The 17,743-nt window shown below is 40.3% G+C and overlaps 1 long non-coding RNA gene across 1 annotated transcript; it reads left to right on the top strand.

The window, feature by feature from the left end:
* Window positions 1-4,399: 4,399 nt before the first annotated feature.
* Window positions 4,400-9,898, top strand: LOC121427483. The gene is made up of 2 exons (XR_005971697.1): window positions 4,400-5,882; window positions 8,941-9,898. It is a non-coding gene; the product is annotated as an uncharacterized LOC121427483 (long non-coding RNA).
* The last annotated feature ends 7,845 nt before the right edge of the window (window positions 9,899-17,743 follow it).

Here is a 17,743-nt window from a genome sequence, read left to right as displayed (position 1 = left end):
AACTTATGACAATTTATATACTCGACATTGTGAGGGACTGCCAAAATCGACTTTGCAGTTTTAGTTTAGTTTATTATTCTTCATTAAAAAATCACACCCATCAAAACTGACGGCCGGCCTAAGAAGGCCTATGAGTGATGACATCAAATAGTATCAAAGTCACATACAATTACAGAAAAAAGGGAAATCATAAGGTATTCACAAAGTAAACTTAAAATTTCAGGAATAAATACATGTAGCACCTTAAAAGGAAAAAAAAATGTGGAAGTCAAATATTTGTATGTCAACATGTCGAGATAGGTGGTAGACGTGGTATACGTGGTAGGCTGCAAAGGATTGTTGAAAGGGAAGAAAGGATGGGATGCGAACGTGAATGAAGTCTTTAATAGCTTGCTAAATAATATTTTTATTCAATAACGGTCATGATCAGAACAAACAGATATTGAACTTCGATAGGTTCCGGAGGTACTACCCATTGCCTATTTCCCTATCCAAGAGCTAGACATACCTCTTTAATTACATAATTAGAATTTGATTTTTATAAGGCCAAAAAAAATTCTGGCTCTCTTCGCGGCACTTTAGAAATTCTCCCCACATTTCCCACATTGTGCCCCTTCAATATGTTTGGTTTATTACGAAACTGCGTTGAAGTAATGTATTTTGTAAAACGAATACCCGTGATTTGATTTAAAATAGCGGCAATGTTCAATGTTTAAAATGGCTGAATCTCGAGAAGCCACGGGGGCACCACCCCCGGACCCCAATCACATGGCACTGGCTACAAATGGAAGGGAGCCCAAGAACAAAAAAGGAGGAAAGGAGGGAAATGTGTAAGATATATAATAATGTATTTTCTGAATAGCATGTCAAATTGTATTCCTTATACCATGGTCACATTTGCTACGGCCGCCGTAGATTCTAAAATTTCTACGGCGAGTAGCAATTCTACGGTCGCCTCAGAATTTCCACGGCCACTTACTCTAGCGGTCACATATGTTACGGTCGCCGCACGGCGTATTTTTTAATTTATGGAGAAAAGAAATCTGCGGCTGACGTATGTCCTTGAAATCATGACGTACGGTCGCCCTAGGGCGACCCTGCGCTGGCCGTAGGTTTTTGACAAATACTACGGCAGACGCAAGGTGGCCGCAAGGCGCCCTCACGGCGGCCGCAGGGGGACTATACAGTGAGAAATACCATCATGATATTTTACATTAGACATTTCATTTCAGAAAGTTTTCAAAGTGTCGCACCATGCCCATGCGCGTATTCTGGGCGGGAGGGAGGGGGTTCGGGGCCCGGGCCCCCGGGTAGGCGAAAAGGGGGCGCCATAAAGAGGGAGGAAAGAAAGGGAAAGAAAAGGGAGAAAAGAAAGAGAGAAGGAAACAAGAAGAAGGGAAAAGGAGAGAAGAGAAAAGGGGAAAGGAGGAGTAATAAAAGTGCTGGGGTGCCAAATTGATGTTCGACTTAGGAAGGGGGGTCGCCAAATTAATGTTTGATACTGATCTGAATATTATACGATCAGTAATGTTCGACCTAGGAAGGGGGGGGGGCAAATTCGACCTTTGTGGTGATTCGCGCTTCGCGCTCGCATCGAATGATTAGTTAGATGACATCCTGTATGATTACCAATAATGCTTAGAATTTCCAAACTTTGGGTCATTTTGGAATATAGACAATCATCAGCTCGCCCTGACAGATAGATAGATACCCATCCTGCTCATGCTTACAAAACTTCTCAGAATATTCTTTTTTCAGGTCTATACACAAGCTATCGAAAATCGCGTTCGCATTATTTATTTGGACTTATGAAATAAATCTCCCTTAACCATGTTAACTTGTTTGTATGAATAAAGTTAATATGTTAATAAACACGTTAGTCTTAAGTAAGAACTACACCCCAGGAAACAACAACAAAAATCAGCATTTAACTCCCCATGATAGTAATAATAATAATGATAATGATAATAACATCATATTTTACCCAAGTTAGCCGCTAGTGAAAGGGCAATATCTGTGCTTCCTGGTCACATTTGTTTTTTTTTAAGTGGTATTACAGTATATCATATTCATGGATAGTTTGCTTTTTTATTAAGTCATAATTAAAAAAAGTTGTCTGCAGTTGTCCTTTTCATGTGATTATGAAATAAGATAATTCAACTTGCATTTAAGGCACCTGTTTGCCTGACGAGGAGGGGTCACCATTTTTTTCCGAAAAGTACACATGCATATGGGCCAAAATTATAGGGCGGGCCCACGAGGTGCAAAATTCTGAATACGCGCCTGGTGGCTTCCGAGCAGATAACACAATAGGAGAAGGGGAAAGGAGGGAAGAAAAACACGAGGGCAGCCGCACGGCCACCGTACGCTCAACGTACGGCCGCCGTAGACCGTTCTACGCCATGCCTACGGCTAGTCTAATTTCTACGGCGAGCGTAGAAAAGAAAAAATGTTATAACTCCGAGTTAAAATTCTACGGCCACCCCTACGGCCTGTAAAAAGTAGGAATCCGCCGTACGTCGACCCTGCGGCCACCGCAGATTTTCTACGGCCGCCGCAGAAATCTCTCGAATTCATGTATCTACGGCCGCCGTACGGCCGCCGTAGAGCATATGTGACCAAGGTATTACTGTAGCAAGATTGTAAAATTAAAAGGTGAAAAAAGCTGTCTGACCATCTAATTCATGGTAAAAATGTAATTAGTTTAAACGTTGCCATGATCTTCATATTATGATCTGGCATGAAATGACACCTTCAAAGCACAATGAATGTTGATAATATGTGTCATCTTGGTCATGTCATCGTTCATATTTCCTTTGATGATATTTCCAAACCTATTGGTGATCTTGATGGTCAGTGCAATATGGGCTTAAGCAGTTTCAAACATACCGAGTGTTAATCATTGAGGTAAAATTTTGTGGGATCGGAGTTTATTTAAACCTACATCTATGACATTTTTAATATTATGGCATTTTACAGACAGAAGTATAGCATTCTTAAACCGTATAAAGCGCTTTGATTAATGCACTGCATGCAGTTATAAGGTGAAGAAAGATCCTTTTAGAGAAATAAATAATCACGAAGATATTTTAGAGTCCAGTAAATATAATATGTAGTATATATCATCATATAGGCCTATATACTTTTAATCGACAAGGCATGATAAATTGACGTCTACTATCAACAACGCTCTGATTGAATCTAATTATGATTATATGCACAAGGGGCGCCTAACAGGCAGTCCCTTTCTGAGCTCCAGAATATTTCTGATTTTGTCACATTATTATTATTATTATTTTTTTCATTTTTTTTTTTTGAATGCTATTTTTACTATATCAGTTTGTAATATATATCGTCAGGATCACCCTAGACTAGTTTGGATCTGTTTGATGGCCTACATTGGAAAATCTGTATGGATCTAGTTTTTGCAGTTTGACTTCATTGCTGAACCACCATTACATGCATGTCCTCCATGTATCTTGACTTTGGCTTTCAAGTTCACTCATCCACACCGTCCATTGTTTTCATCAATAGCTTCTGAACACAACAATGGAGTTGGTCAACTTGATAGCAATTGTCCTCATTGTGTCTACAATGGGAAGAAATGAAGTGGAGCCCTGTATTGGCCACCATGTACATGCATTCAAGTGCTGTTTTAAAGAAGGTAATTCACATACACAGCTGAAGTTCCTTGGAACGCGGATAGTATACTATTCTAATACCACATCAACCTTCCAGCTTCAACTCTTGTTATCAGGAGATATTAGCTTGAACCCTGGACCAAGGAACTTTGATACCACCACGACCACCGATGAGTGTTACAATCCTAGTGACACGGCGAGAACAGAATGTAAGGTAAATCGACATGTATATGATAGAAATAAGTTACTGGAGATCAACCAGAATAGACAGTTTCTAAGAGGGTGCAGACTTCAGGATGGCGTTTGGAAGAATATATGTTCTCTCGGGATTGCCAAAAGGCAAAGGTTTCATAGAGGTAAGAGAGCAGGGAGAAGAGAGCAGAGGCATATCCCAGTATTGATAACTCCTCGTTTGCCTGTCAATAATACCTCTAGATGTGGCATCAATCACAACAATCTGAGGAGGATACCCAGACACGATCCTAACATTCAGTCTGGTACAAAAGTACATTTATGGAATGCACGTTCTCTGAGAAATAAGGCTTTAATATAGCGGGATGGAAAATAGAGATTTGTTTGTTTGGGTAAAGAAGTTCGTTCGCCTTCTTCCATTGTTTACATTCCTTAAAGGTGTTGATTTCGTTTGCTAGTTTTTCTGGGCCAGGCTAGCGATTGGAATGTGGAAGTGAAAGAGGGCAAACTGACTGGGTTGCTAGGCGTTCAGGACTAATAGAAGTCCATTGGAACTTCAGTTATTTTACTACTTTGCTTCTTATTCATGTTCTTCGGCTCGCTTGCATTCTTCAGTGATTAGAGAGAGAGAGAGAGAATGTGAACAGGTGTGGAAGCAAGGAGTGTTGGTAATTCCTTGGTGGAAGTGAGCTGTGAGTGGGAGTGGCTGAAGTGAGAAGAGTCGCAAAAGAGGATTAATTGACTGAGAGAGCAGTTGGGGGAGTGGTCAAGAGAGTTACGTAAGTTGGAAGAATAATGGAAAGCCGAAGAACTTGAATTTGGAATCGGAGTACACAATAATTAAGTTCCGTTTTATATAAGTTTTTATATACTTACATTATAGGCGGATTAATTTCGCGCATTACACCAAAAGTGATAGGGTCGACTTGGGAAAGGCTTTTTCGCCACGCGGTGTTTGACCAAAAAGGGGATAAAAAGGGAGTGTTTAGTTGACAAGGGGCAGTTTTTCGTTCCCGATTTGTTTTGCCGCCGTAGGCCATGTCGGTTTAATTTTTGTCTGTCGTCGGTCGTCCAGCCCAGAGATGCGACATTTATTATTATCCAGCATGTAATTTGACTTTGATTTAGAATAAAACCTGATACACAACTTAACTTCATCGAACTTGTCATTCTTTGACTCCCGTCCTTTTTTTGTACGTGGGCAGCGCAAGACGGTGGGCGGCCACCGGCCGTCTTGCAAAGCTGTGCCGCTACAAAATTGGTAGTACGGATGGGGTCAATTAACCGTCATCTTCAGCATGTTCGGGGAACGTTTTAGTCCTTCAGTCTGGTTTTACGCATAAACACAATGTTTATCGGACATTGATATAAATTCAACAAGGAGAGCTTCACTTCATGTCACCGGTTCCGGCTTATTTTTTGTTCGAGGATGTGAATTGATATTATTTTAACTTTAACGTTGGAGAGAGAAATTCAGCTGCAGGGGTTGGATTGAGCCCCCACATCGCCCGGGTTTTCGACGTTGGGACCTTACATGTGCCGTTGAGCTCAGGAGAAAGAACCCTTCGTCCTGGGACTCACGCGTGGCTGCATTGTAGCGAGGAGTCGAGGGACCTGTGAAAACCACTGCAAATAGACCTGACGGGTAGCATAGCTGGTTTCCACTAAAACCCTCCGGATTAGTTGGTACCGACGAAGTCTGGTGATTTCACATTACACTGCGGTGAGAGGAGTCGTTTAACTGCGCGAGAATCGTCTTGGAAGGGGCTGTAAAGGAACTCAGCAGGGCGATTGCTTTTCCTTTGGTCGTCTCATGAGGATGGATTGAGGTTAGGTACTGGAGGCCGCAGGCGCTAGTCCGGCTCGGGGAGTTGGACGCTATCGAGGAGCTCCGAGACATCGTTCTTCCAACCAACGCTTCGACACGGCCCTTCATCTTCGTCATCGACGTGGTGTGGTAGACCCTGTCTTCGATATCTTCGACGGTGGAAGCTGGCACTGTCGTTTGGAAGCCGATAGCCTTGGCGAGTGAAGCAGCAGGAGTCGCTGGTATGTAATGAAGCCCTTGTTAAGATTTTTCCAGAACAGTCATTCACATTTAATGTAGACTCTCATATTACAAACTATAAGATATGCTTGATCTGTATCTGAAAAGATATTATGAACTCGTTATCTTCTCAACATGACGATGTGTTAAGATATGTGTGTAGCTATGCAGTTTGTTATTATGTCTGTTTTGCATTAGTGTGCATTGGGATCTGAAGGAGATAGCACAAATAAATTCTGCAAGTACACCACTAGATAGAATAATAATAGTAAAAATCTAAGTTCTGGTAGTGTTCTTTGGCAACACATGAAAATACATCTTCAGAAAATCTATATAGAATTTGCAGTCTTTTGCTTATCTTTATGTCAGACCCCCAATGTTTATTGTGATCTGGACTTACACATTTCACAATTTTAACTAAATGCCTTTTTTCCTAGGTTCTGCGTCTGGTTCGATTGGTTACCTTTCTCTCCCAGAGTTAGATAGTAGACTATTTAATAAGTGTGTTATAACTGAAGGTTTATCGTAGTTGAGGTTGCATCTCCTTTCAGTAGTATTCACATATACATAGTAAAATTATGGCTGAAAAGTTAGTTGAAGATTTAGTAACCGGTTTAACCGGAGCATTACAAGGGTGTAGGTTTACCCCTAGTGATAGAAGTACCAGACTTGAGAGATTTTCTGGACAAGGTGGCATTTCCCTTACCGAATGGTTAGAAGAAATAGATCTTTATTGTGAACAATACCAAATCTCTGAAACTCAAAAAGTGCGGCATAATCAGAGCAAATCTGGAAGGTGCGGCACGTAAAAAAGTTGTTTTTCGGGGAAATAAGATACTAAAAGTATTATTGAACTATTTCAAAAACATTTTGGAAAGAAACAAACTGTGCAATCTTTGCAGCAAGCCTTTTATGAAATCCAATCGAAGTCTGGTGTTTCTGACCAAGAAAATTTGTTAGGTCCCACTTTATTGTTTCCTTCCTCGCCTGAACGACTCATTCAAATGCAGAAAATTGACCCAGAACTGAGATTTGTGTGGGAACGGTGGAGTGCGCACTGGAAACCGGGGGATGAATTTCCCGCACGTTTTTCAGAACCGGATAGTTTGAAACAATGGTTATATCAATGGTCTAATTTTACTGTTAAAGATGGAATATTAGGAAGGAAGGTTCTTGATCCTTTATTTGGTAATATATTTCAAATTTTACTCCCACAGTGTTTGCGTAAAGAGTATTTTAGTTGGATGTCATGATGAATGGGGACATCAAGGTAGAAATAAAACTCAACAATTAGCTAGGTCAAGAGTTTATTGGCCTGGCATGGCTCGTGATATAAAATTTTATGTTAAAAGATGTATTAAATGTGCTAAGGCAAAGGAGATGCAGCCTCGGGTAAGAACCCCAATGAGACATCTAATGGCATTTAGTCCATTGGAAATTATTGCTATTGATTTTGTTAAGTTAGATCCTGGTAAGGGAGGATTTGAGGATGTACTTGTTATTACAGATGTATATACGAAATTAGCTCAGGCAATCCCTTGTAGAAATCAACACGCCTCAACAGTAGCTAAAGCTCTACAAGAGCACTGGTTCACAAAGTATGGAATTCCAAATAGAATTCATAGTGATCAGGGACGTAATTTTGTGGGTCAGGTGATAAAAGAATTATGTAGGCTTTATGGTATACGTAAGACTCGTACAACACCATATCATCCTGAGGGTAATGCTCAGGCTGAAAGATTATTTGGCCTAATCAAATCGCTGGATCAGCGTGATAGACGTAGATGGCCTGAATTATTGCCTCATCTTGTCTACATGTACAATACCACCCCCCACGAAACTACGAGGGTCAGCCCTTTTGCTCTTATGTTTGGTAGGAAAGAGCGTATTCCTTTATCATTTGTTGGGTGTGTCTGATGTAGAATGGGAACAAGACTTTGTTAAAGAACAAGCCGAGTTGGTTGAGAGGGCTCAAAAAGTTGCCAAAGAAAGAACTGACAAGGTAGCAGCCCGGACTAAGGCCCGAGCTGATGCAAATATCTCTGCAAGTCCCCTCCCCTGGGCATAGGATCTCTTGTTTACTTAAAGAAGTGTGCTTTTAGTAAAAGACACAAGTTGGAGAATGTTTATTTTGATGAATTATATGTTGTTGATTGGATAAATCTTACTGAGGATATTTATCGTATCCGACCTTAATGGAGGTAATCCAAAGATAGTGAATCGTAGGCTAGTAAGGAAAGCACCTTCTGAATCAGATGTGGTTGACCAAAATATGGAAGATTTTGGGTTATGAGAGAAGGAAAATCATTGCTAGCTACAAGGATTCTAGAAAAGATTTTGAGGATGAATATGTTTTAGTACCAGAAAGAGTAACTACAGAAACAGTAGGGGAGAGTACTGGTCTAACCAGAGTACGGATGGGGGCGTACAAGTGGGCGTACCAGAGGCGGAACAAGTGTCGTCCAGATGAGATCTTAAAGACAAAATAAAGGCATTCATTCTAATCCATACAACTTACCTAAGTCTGTATTGGAAAAATAAAGTAATAAGTAAACAATTAAAAATTTACCTTGGGTCTCTGGGCTGGACTCCGCCTTCAATTATTTATGACTGACAGTTTTATTATTTGGACATAGCTTTGTGAAACGATTAGTAGGGAGTGGGGTAAGGAGCATGTATTTGGAAGTAGGTGGTAAATAACTAATATTGAGAAGTTTTGGAGAAGGGGACTCAACTTTGAAAGAATGCTACATAATACAAATACATAGGGATATGTTCTGGGTTTGGGAGCACCGTTCCCTGCCGGATGCACCCCATAACAGAAAGGGGGAAGGAGCTATACCTACGTAGAATAGTAAGTTTTTGTCAGACACATTTTTGGATTTAATTAGTTTTTTATTATTGTGGGATAAATGATGTACATCAGTGATTATGGGTTATATGTATGATTGCTTGGTTCTATTGATTGACTGGCCCAGTTTGGTTTGCCGACATGGATCATTTAATATATTTTGTGATATTAATTAATCTGTAAATATGTAATTATATTTGTCCTTATAGGAAAACTACATATCAGACGGCAGGATGTGTCAAGCGGAACTGGAGGAGGCATGGGATATCCACCTCTGATGGTAGTTTTGACATCATCCCAAAGTCTTGGTAAATGGTAGAAAACAGTAATGTTTGGGTTATTTTTTTGTCCATGTAAAAGGACTTGTAAAATTTGAACAAATGAAAAAAGGGATTTTTTTAAACAATTGTTTATCTTTTTAATGTGGAGGTTTACCCTAGAGGTGCACTATGTCATCTGTTTGGAAGCAAAGGATGAATTGTACATAAAAAAAAACACTGTAAAGTAATGATTCTGAAAGTATAACACATAAAATAATTGTAACTTTCAGAATAAGCGTCATTATTTGTAACCATAGCAGAGCGAGGTCTAACATGTGCATGCATGCTGTCCAATATCAAAATATTTACTGTTTACTGTTTATGATGCATGTTCATGGTTGATATATAATGCCTGAAGTTGATTGTTCATGGTTTACAATTACAACCCATCCATTGATTAATGTTCAATTGATTAATAAACACTTTTACTAGGGCATTATACAAGTATGCTGATGCAAAATATTTTTTAGTATCATTTTGGACATAAAACATGCACTTGTTAACTCGGGTTATTTATAGTTTTCAATCAATATTTTTGATATAACTAGTTGTGCATAAGAGGTATAATGAAGGTTTAATTGATGTTTAGAGGAAACCCTTCAATCCATTTTTTCAGGGGTCTGGAGTGTTTATCTTTGAAGGGGTGATGTCATCGATGAAGCAGCAGGAAGCTTGGGTCATCCACTTCCCAATGCCTATACGTTGACATTCCCCTGATGGAAGCTCTCCAGATCCTATTTTTAATTGAAGAAGGTACAGGTACAATGTATATACATGCAATTTATTTGCCAAAAAGGGAAGATTTTGAAAGAACAATATTTGGCATAAATATAGAACGATGTTGAAATGTTTATATTGTTTATGACAAATTGTAAGTGTCATGGATGGACGACCGTCAGTATCAACAAATCTTTTTTTCCTTATTTTTTGCGATCTTATGGAACAGATCGATTCAGTAGGGGAGAGTTATAGCGGGATGGAAAATAGAGATTTGTTTGTTTGGGTAAAGAAGTTCGTTCGCCTTCTTCCATTGTTTACATTCCTTAAAGGTGTTGATTTCGTTTGCTAGTTTTTCTGGGCCAGGCTAGCGATTGGAATGTGGAAGTGAAAGAGGGCAAACTGACTGGGTTGCTAGGCGTTCAGGACTAATAGAAGTCCATTGGAACTTCAGTTATTTTACTACTTTGCTTCTTATTCATGTTCTTCGGCTCGCTTGCATTCTTCAGTGATTAGAGAGAGAGAGAGAGAGAATGTGAACAGGTGTGGAAGCAAGGAGTGTTGGTAATTCCTTGGTGGAAGTGAGCTGTGAGTGGGAGTGGCTGAAGTGAGAAGAGTCGCAAAAGAGGATTAATTGACTGAGAGAGCAGTTGGGGGAGTGGTCAAGAGAGTTACGTAAGTTGGAAGAATAATGGAAAGCCGAAGAACTTGAATTTGGAATCGGAGTACACAATAATTAAGTTCCGTTTTATATAAGTTTTTATATACTTACATTATAGGCGGATTAATTTCGCGCATTACACCAAAAGTGATAGGGTCGACTTGGGAAAGGCTTTTTCGCCACGCGGTGTTTGACCAAAAAGGGGATAAAAAGGGAGTGTTTAGTTGACAAGGGGCAGTTTTTCGTTCCCGATTTGTTTTGCCGCCGTAGGCCATGTCGGTTTAATTTTTGTCTGTCGTCGGTCGTCCAGCCCAGAGATGCGACATTTATTATTATCCAGCATGTAATTTGACTTTGATTTAGAATAAAACCTGATACACAACTTAACTTCATCGAACTTGTCATTCTTTGACTCCCGTCCTTTTTTTGTACGTGGGCAGCGCAAGACGGTGGGCGGCCACCGGCCGTCTTGCAAAGCTGTGCCGCTACATTAATCACGTATGACTACATTCTTGAACATGATTTAGATATATTTGTCATCACAGAATCATGGCTGAAAGATGACGATCAAGTTATCAAGGGTGAATGTACCCCACCTGGATATACGCTCATCAACACTCCACGTAAAATTGGAAGTGGGGGAGGCATAACAGTTATCTTCAAATCTGAGCTAAAATTACAAACCCGCACTTTGGTGAATGGGTTTAGGACATTTGAGTGTGTCCATGTTGTGAACAAGTTATCGTCATCTTCTTCACTATTGAATCTGGTTGCTGTTTACCGACCGCCACCATCACCCACAAATGGACTGTCCTTGGTAGATTTCATGAGTGAATTTGATACCTTTTTGACTGATATGTATGTAATCCCAGGCAAACTAATTTTGCTTGGAGATTTCAACTTCCACATAGACAATCCAACTAAGACAGATGTGAATGGTTTTCTCCAGGCTATATCAGCGGCCGGCTTACATCAGCATGTTACAGGTCCAACCCACTCACGGGGACACACACTGGATCTTGTTTTCACCAGAGAATCTGAATCAATAATCAAGAGATGCAGCGTGCAAGATATGCTGATGTCTGACCATTCTGTAGTGAGGTTGGAGCTGACAATCCCTGTCAGTCAGCAAGAGATGATCACAAGAACATCTCGTAATTATAAAGCAATTGATAGGGACAGATTCAGAGATTCCCTTCAAACGATGACTCAGAAGTTTTCACAACATGAGGATACTGATCATAGTTTTGATTGGTACAATGATACACTGCGTGGTCTTATTGATTCCTTGGCTCCATCGACAGAAAGGACCTGTGCTGTACGTAGAAGAATGCCTTGGTACACCGAGGAGATCCATCTTGCTCGACGGAAAAGGCGCAGAGCTGAAAGGAAATGGCAGAAAAGCAAGTCTGCAATAGATCATGATAGCTATCTAGTTGCAAAGCGTGAAACATCAAATCTGATCTGCAGGACAAAGATGTCCTACTTTCAACATGCACTTTCTTCTTCGGATACCAAGGAAGTCTACAGGACATTGGACTATTTACTGAACAGAAAGAATATGTGTCTTCCTTTCCATGACTGTGCGGAGACCTTGTGTAATCAGTTTTCTACATTCTTTACCAACAAGATTGAAAAGATTCATGAAAGTCTTGGGGATATCACTTCCTGTTCCGGGACCTCGATTGAATCTAGACCGTTTTCATCATCTCCTATGGTCTGTTTTGATCTGACAACTGAAGATGAGATATTGAAAATCATCAAGGGTTCTGCAAGTAAGTCATGCAGTTTGGACCCCATTCCTACATGGTTCCTGAAGGAAAACATCCAAGATCTTCTTCCCATCATAATCAAGATACATGTAGTCAACTCCTCGCTCTCATCAGGAAACTTTCCAGCGGCAGCGAGAACTGCAGTTATACGACCACTTCTCAAAAAGCCATCACTCGACAGGAACTGTCTTTCCAATTATAGACCTGTGTCAAATTTGAGTTTTGTTGGAAAGATTATTGAAAAAGTTGTATGTCGAAGACTTATGGATCACATGGCTGATAATGACCTGTTTGAGCAACACCAATCGGCATACAGACCACACCATAGTACGGAAACAGCTCTAGTAAAGGTGAAAAATGATATAATGTTTGCCTTAGATAAAGGTCATATGGCACTTTTGTTGTCACTTGATCTATCAGCAGCATTCGATACCATCGACAGGCAAATTTTGATATCTCGTATGTCAAACAGGTTAGGAGTCAACGGTATTGCACTCAAGTGGTTCAGATCCTACCTTGCAGACTGGACTACCAAAGTAGAAATAGGTGGGAAGTCATCTCAGTGTAGTGCGAGTTCTATAGGCTTACCGCTTATCTACACCTTACCTGTAGGAGACATCGCTCGTCATCATAATGTCTTCTACCATACTTATGCTGATGACATACAGCTTTACGTAACATTTGATCCTAAGGTTTGCAGTGTAGATGAGGCAAAGAAGACTCTTTGTGCTTGTGTCACAGACATCTGTAGTTGGATGACTCATAACAGACTTAAACTCAATGAAGGAAAGACTGAATTTCTTGTCATAGGTTCAAGTCATAACCTTCGTTCCCTTAGTGATGTTAGCCTTGGTATTGGTTCTGCTACTATTGTATCATCCAAATCTGTTAGAAACCTTGGTGCTTACTTTGATTGTAATATGAATATGTTAGAACAAGTTAATCAATTATGTAAATCTGTCAGATTCCATCTGAGAAACATATCGCAGATAAGAAAGTACATAACTGAAGAAACCTGCCACAGTGCTGTTCGTTGTCATATTTTGTCCAGATTAGATTACTGTAACAGCTTATTAACATCTGTTCCCCAAGTGTATTTGAAGCGCCTACAAAGTTTACAAAACTGGGCAGCCCGTATTATCTTTAGGGTGGACCGACGTCATGATCCTGGCCCTTTACTTAAATCTCTTCATTGGCTCCCAGTAAAGAAGAGAATTGTCTTTAAATTACTTCTTTTTGTCTTCAAAGCCTTTAATAACCAGATGCCAAAATATATCAAAGATAGCCTTTCTTCCCATAGACCAACTCGCCCTAATCTCCGTTCATCTAAAGACCCATATTTGCTTGCCATACCCAAAACTCGTACAAAATCAGGTGATCGCACATTCAGTGTTACTGCTTCTAAAGAATGGAACAACATACCCACTTTCATTAAATCATCAAACTCTTCAGATCAATTCAAGAAACTTCTAAAAACATACCTCTTTTCCGATTAATTTCTGTTGAATGTATTTTTATTGTAATTATTATGTACTCTTGTTTTAAACTCGTTTGTAAACGCTGTGATATAGTTAACTATGGAGAGCGTACTAAATGCTAGTTATTATTATTATTATTATTATGTTTTCAATGATTACACGATATTTTCTCACAAATATGCAGGTATATAAACCACTGTCAGCGTTTGAGAGTAAATTTATTTTAATATTTGCAATATCGAGCCGCCACTTTTTATGAATACGGAGGGGGTGCTTCACTAGCATGACTAGTCTTTCTAGGCCACGGTCATGACGGCAGTGCTAGTTCTTCTTCCAAACTACTTTGGAAGGACGTTGGTGTAAGCAACTACATAGGACCGACGGCTTTGTGTCCTATCCTCTGGACCTATAGTGTCGAGGATCAATAATTAAGGCCCTTGTCATAGGACAATCACTGTATTTACTTCATTCTGAACAGCGCCTTCGGATGAGATCCATGCCCTAAACTTGGCTCTTATGAAGGTGTCATTGATTTCTAAAGCCTCTATTCTACCGATTACTGATAGACATGTATTATGACTTATTTGCATGTTGGGCCTATTCGCAAGATGAACATGGTAAACAACAGAAAATGTCAGTATGAATGCAGACAGGAACGACACCTCTTACAACACTTCGTTGGTAAACGACAACGCATCTGACTTTCGGAGTAATCATGGTTGTCAAGAGCAAACCTACAACGCGATCTCTCACTTGAGTGGGATCACAGCAGGAATTGGACTGGTTTGTACCGCCATGACTTTATTCAGCATTATCTCACATCGCCGACTTCGGAAGAAACGCAACGTTTTCCCGTTCAACATCGTTCTCGCCGATTGCCTGTTGGATGTCATCCTTCTCTCTGATTACGTCATATGGACATCAAACGTTTCGGTGAGTTGGGCGAGGGTTAAGGGGAAATTTTGACACATGATTGACAAGCTAGGCCCTACTCAATAGAAAAAAATTAATTCATAATGTACACAGAACATCGTCAACATAAGAGATAATAGGTACGTAATTATCAGAAATTAAGCATACAAGGTCATAAAAGGATGAAGATAAGCTCTTAGAGCTAGATAACGAATTACCATTAAAAAGGATCACTAATAAACTTTTTTTTTATTCTGCGCAAATTGCTAGGTAGCATGAATTTGATTTGGCTTCACAAGTAAGTACAAAGCCATGGGCTTACGCATTTTCTTTTTTTTTTTGGGGGGGGGGAGCAGGACACGTACATGACGTAGATTAAAAAAAAAGCTCGAAAACGAGGAAACAAAACGACCGAGCTTCTCATTGGGGTGCTTTTGCATTTTAAAAGTAAAATTGAAGGATTTCGTGCATACTTTTGGAGAATTTTATGAATATTTTCAGTAAAAATGTGATTTCTCAACTTTCTTGGGCAACTACTCCTGCCCCCATCTTTGCTGCGTACGGCCATGAACAAAGACATAGTCAGCATGATCAGCTACTTGATTTCATATCAAGTTCTAATGTTTCCTCTTTTGACTACAGTACGATGGTGGGTTGGAAGTGGTGATCCCTATAGCTCTCATGACGACACAACTGGTATCCACTGCCAGCATTCTGCTTGTAGCTGTAGAACATCTCATCGTCTTTAGGTTTGATCCATTCGGCAACATCCTAACTGCGCCTCGTCGAGTCCTCATTTGCTTTATAACGTGGGGAATCATAATTGTGGTTGCAACTTGTATTAAGCTGTCCAAGAGCACACCACTTCTTCCATATCTATCCAATCTGTCGTTGGTCTTCACTGGTTTGTGTTACGCGATCTCATACCGAATCATCACTGGGACACCTATGGCAGCGGCAGCAGGAACCGCTCAGCTAATGGATCGCCGCATGGAGAATAAGCGAGTCCTTATGACCTACGCCCTCGTGTTGGGAACGAGTGTGGTCCTCCTAACATTGCCGGATTTCACGTTCTTACTTGAAAACACTGTTTTCCGTTACTCCGCATGTTTGAGCATGGTCCTGATTGTTCTCTTATCTGTAAACACGGTGGCAAATACTTTGATTTATTGGTGGCGACTGAAAGAATTCCGTGCAATTGCCCCGTGCTGCAAAACTGTAAACGTGCCTCCAAGAAGAGCGTTGACTGATTTCTCACTTAATACATTGAATTAAATTTAATGAAATATTCTATCAAAGTTCAAAATTACATAGTTCATATTTAGCCGTAGCAGTTACCCACCCCCCCCCCCCCTCGATATTGTGAAAAACTTTTTTTTTTTACAGAAAATTGTAACAAAATTCACCAAACCAAAAGTGTGCACGAAATTCTTCCAGTGTCACCCCCCCGGAAAAATTCTGCTGACAGCCATGTTATCAGAGGGGAAAACGGCTTTGCAAGATTTCTATTGGTTCTAACTGAAATTATGGATGACCATGCATGTATTTAGCGAATACAGCCCGATAGTCCGTGGGTCCGATAGTCCGCGGGTCCGATAATCCGCGGGTCCGATAGTCCGCGGTGTGTGTAAAATTATGATTAGGGTATAGTGAGATCAAATGTCATCGGGAGGTCAAATGATATAGTCAATGGGGTTCTATTACGATAACCGAAAAGACAATCGCCCCCTGACAACTACTTCAAGGAAAATATTATCCCCATATTTTTATCGCCGGGGACTGTTACCCCTCCCCCCGAAATTTACCCTCTAGACGTCAATTACCCCTCGCACGGAGCCTTTAAAATGCCATCGACTTGACGACATGGCGAGATACTTTATCTTGCCATTTCGATTTAATAAGCTTATTATGTCGACATGGCAATTCCCGCCATGTCGTCACGTCAATGGCATTTTAAGGGTTCCGTACAGGTAATTGACGCTCCTCCTATTTCGAACATTAATTCGCCCCCCCCCCACTTGTTCAAACATCAATTCGGCGCCCCATAGTTCGAACGATTTTGGCACCGCCTAGTTCGAACATCAAATCGACGCCCCTGTCCATCTTCCTCTTTTTTTCCATTTCCTTTTTTTTCTTTCGTTCTCTTTTCCTCATTCCCCTTCTTTGTCAATTCCTTTCTCTCTCCCCCCTCTTCCTCTCTCTCTCTCTCTCTCTCTCTCTCTTCTTTTCCTTCTCTTTTCCTCTCTTTGTTTTCTTCTCTTTCTTTCCCCCTCTTCCTCCTAAAGTGAGCGGGTGGGGGAGAGACAATGCCCCCTTGGCTCGGCCCCATGGATCCGCGCCTAATAGAACCCAATGGTCTTGTATCATTTGACCTTTGACCTCTAGATGACATTTGATATATCCTGATTTTATGCATTTCATGCTATTTTCTGGTCCCATTTATCCTTTTTATACCTTTGTAAAACTTTCAGTTTCGCAATGTTTTGTTACATATACTTTTTTGGATAATAAAACAAACTCAAACTCAACTTATAATTTACCCACACTGTGGACTATCGGACCCGCGGACCAACGAACCCGCGGACTATCGGGATGTCCCCTATTTAGCAGCATATCGTCAACCGTAGTTTGTCTACTTACAAAGTGCAATAATGGCAGAGCTAGCATCGATGTAAATGTGTGATTAACCAAATTATTATTGTGTAAGATGATCATAACATGCATGTGTTGCTCTTGAAAGTTTTATTCTCTAGACGATTCAACTCTAGATTCTAATATAATCATACGTATTTTAACATAAATAACTAACTCCAGGGCCCGGTAACACAAAGGTTTTCAATGGTTAATTTGAAAGAACAAATTTGATCGGTTCCTAGTCTGTTCATCTTTTAAAAAGTCCACACATTGGTATTTATAATGCATATTTCATTTATTTGATGTACAATAAAACAGGAATTTGGATAAAATGCCTTGCTCAAGGACATAAGTGCAGTGTCGGGAATCAACCCCCGATCTTCGGGTCTCCAAACAAGTGCCTTAGACCACTCGGCCACGGCACCTCCATACACACACACACATCCACGCAACCCCCACCTCCTCCCACACACACGCTTCTTAAAAAAACTTCATTAACACCTCAGGGTAAATAAATC

This window comes from Lytechinus variegatus, chromosome 14, assembly GCF_018143015.1.
Source record: "Lytechinus variegatus isolate NC3 chromosome 14, Lvar_3.0, whole genome shotgun sequence".
In the NCBI taxonomy this organism is placed as follows: Eukaryota; Metazoa; Echinodermata; class Echinoidea; order Temnopleuroida; family Toxopneustidae; genus Lytechinus; species Lytechinus variegatus.
This window is presented reverse-complemented; position numbering and strand designations above follow the sequence as displayed.